This window comes from Malania oleifera, chromosome 4, assembly GCF_029873635.1.
Source record: "Malania oleifera isolate guangnan ecotype guangnan chromosome 4, ASM2987363v1, whole genome shotgun sequence".
In the NCBI taxonomy this organism is placed as follows: domain Eukaryota; kingdom Viridiplantae; phylum Streptophyta; class Magnoliopsida; order Santalales; family Ximeniaceae; genus Malania; species Malania oleifera.
Window position 1 is genome coordinate 117,962,082 of NC_080420.1, and position 2,914 is coordinate 117,964,995.

Here is a 2,914-nt window from a genome sequence, read left to right on the forward strand (position 1 = left end):
TACTATTTTCATTATTACCATAATAGTTAAAGTAGAAAGAGAAAAAGAAAAAGAAAATCGAAAAAGGAAGTTTTTTTAGGGTTTCTAAAATTTTTTATATAAGGGACCTCTTTCCTCTCTTCAAAGGGGGCTGGGGGCAGCGCAGGCACAACACAGGCCGGAGACCAAAAAATAAAAAATAAAAGCCTACCTTTTCTAGCTTCTCCGGCTTCTTCTTCTTCTTTTTCTTCTTCTTCTTCTTCTTCTTCTTCCTGCCAGCCCCTCATCTCCGGCCACCTTGCTCCCGGCCACCTTGCTCCCAGCCACCACCCATACACCAGCAGACCCAGAGTACGGCCGCTGCTAGCACCAACCACCCGAGGCTCCCTCCATAACAAGGCAGAGCCCCGAGCTCCTCTGCACCAGTCCATCCGGTTACTTCAGCAACACTCCAACGACGCCCACCGTCATAGTTTCCGGCGATCCTGCGCCAGTTGTCGTTCACGGCAGCCCCTACACCTTCTCCAGCAAACCAACTCCGTTGCCGTCACCACCACCGTTACCGTCATCTTCACTAGCTCCGGACAGCCCCATCACTCTCGGCCTCCTATGCTTCAGTCAGCTACACAGAGCCTGCACATCGTTCCCCTGCACCACACCAGTTCCAGGAAGTCAGCACCCCTGCTCCCGACAACCCTCCGGCGACCACGACCCAAGCCTATGGCAGCAGCACCAGAAGACCTGCGGGCCACTCCACCTTGCAGAAACGTAGGCCAGCCCTCCATCCTACCTCCACGGTGAGTCCCCTGCCTCCCTCTATAAGTCCCTGCACTCACGCACACTGCACACACGAATATACATACTTACACCTGTAGCCTTGTAAATATTTTAGTTTCTATATCAAAAGTTTAGATTTTTATTGTGTTTTAATTGATAGTCATGTTTATTTTATTTTTATTTTTGTTTTCTTCTTCACATTTATTAGGAATATTAACCGGTATATCTTTATTATTGCAGGACTATTGTTGTCATGGCATTTGTTTTCAAGTTTAGATTTTTATTGTGTTTGTTAATATATAGTATTCATATTCATGGTAGGTTTTGGTTGTATTATTTATATACATTAATTTTCTTTATTTGTGGAATGTTCACAGTTGGAATTTGTTTAAAGTACTTATATTATCGTTGTATTTTTTTTTTGTAATCATTGTAATATACTTATTTTTATTGTTACATATTATTTAGGGTGTTTGTTTTATTGTGTAGACATTATTTAGGCTTTTTGATGTATTCAGGATATTTATCATGATTATTTGATTATGGGATATTTAAGGATTTTGTGTATTATTGTTTATTATTTAGGATTATAATATTTACGTATGTTCATGATTCTTGATTATTTACATTATTTTCATGATATTATCTTTAACATTTTGGTTATTGTTTTAGTTTAGGGTTTTGACTATTTTACGTTATTAGGGTTTTGAATAGTGTTTTATTTAATTTGTCTCTATATTGTTATTGTGTACTAATTTTAGGAATTCCATACCATTGAATATTGATCTTAAGGGTTTCCATAAAATGTATATTATTTCTTTGGCTTTTATATGGCTTAGAAGAATTTGATTTATTTTCCATATTAATGTACAACATTTCCATATTAAGGTATATTAATATTTTAGAGTTTGTGTATATTTTATAATAGATCCATGATGTGAGTTATTGTCCATAATCTCATTTTATCTCCTTACATGTTTATAAAAAGTACATAATTTTTAGGGTTTGATTATTTCCATTCTAGAGTATATCATTAGGATTTGATTATTAATACTTGGGGTTTTATCATTGAAAATTGGACTATTATGATATATAATATTTACGTGTTATGATTTATATTTTAAGTAGTATATTATTTTTTGTTATTAGCTATTTGAAATTTTTGTGAAATACAGAAAAATAAAAAAAATAGAAAACTAAGAGAAAATTCTAAAAACATTTTTGACTTGACTTTCACTATTTTCTTTAATTATATATATATATATATATATATATTTTGTTATTTCAAAAACCTCCTGAGCTAGTAGTTTTATACTTAGAAAAAACCCTATAAGATTTTAAAAAAATTTTGGGAGTGTATTTTTATAAATTATTTTCGATTTTTTTTCCCTATGATTTAAATGCGGGGGTATGAGCCTTCGGGCTTCACGTACCTTAAGCTCTGAGGGAATATATGTATATATTTATTTATTTATTTTCTCTATATATTTATAAATTCATAAAAAGGAGTAATTTAAAGAATTATTAGATTAACTAAGGGATAATTTCAAATTAATTAGGTACCGTTCGTAAAAACGGGCGCATAGGGGGTGCTCGTACCTTCCCCGCGCGTAATCGAACTCCCGACCCCAACTCTGGTAATGTAGACCGATTCTACCCCTAACGGGGTAGTAATCATGTGTTCTAACCGCATTAAAGGTTAGTGGCGACTCCGATAATCTTATTTTTAATTGAAAATTAAAATTGATTTTTATTTAGCCGCCCAGGGCAAGCGCGCTCCTGGAACGTCGCGACAATATGTATGTATGCTCATGTGAGAACAACTCTGCACTAATCTCATAACTATCCATTATTAGTTATTGTTCATATCGTCTATTGGATAGTTCATTTCTTTTATGAGTTGTTGATTGAACTACTGGAAAGCATGCTTGTGTTGAAAGTCTCCTGCATGGAGAATGTAGTGATATAATTTGCATGCTAGTTGTGGACATTAGGTTGTTGCTTGCTTTATATAATTTATCTGTTGAAAATAACCCACTATCAGGTACATGTTTTATGGGAAAATGTCCTATATACAAACGGCATGCTGCCGAAATTTTGCCAGGTTTTTCTCATATAAAAGCTCGTGTTAAATATGATTATGATAAAATTAATGTTA

The 2,914-nt window shown here is 34.6% G+C and overlaps 1 long non-coding RNA gene across 1 annotated transcript; it reads left to right on the top strand.

Moving 5' to 3' along the window:
* Positions 1 to 421: 421 nt before the first annotated feature.
* Positions 422 to 1,136, top strand: LOC131153726 (uncharacterized). Its single transcript, XR_009136296.1, has 2 exons — positions 422 to 776; positions 997 to 1,136. It is a non-coding gene; the product is annotated as an uncharacterized LOC131153726 (long non-coding RNA).
* The last annotated feature ends 1,778 nt before the right edge of the window (positions 1,137 to 2,914 follow it).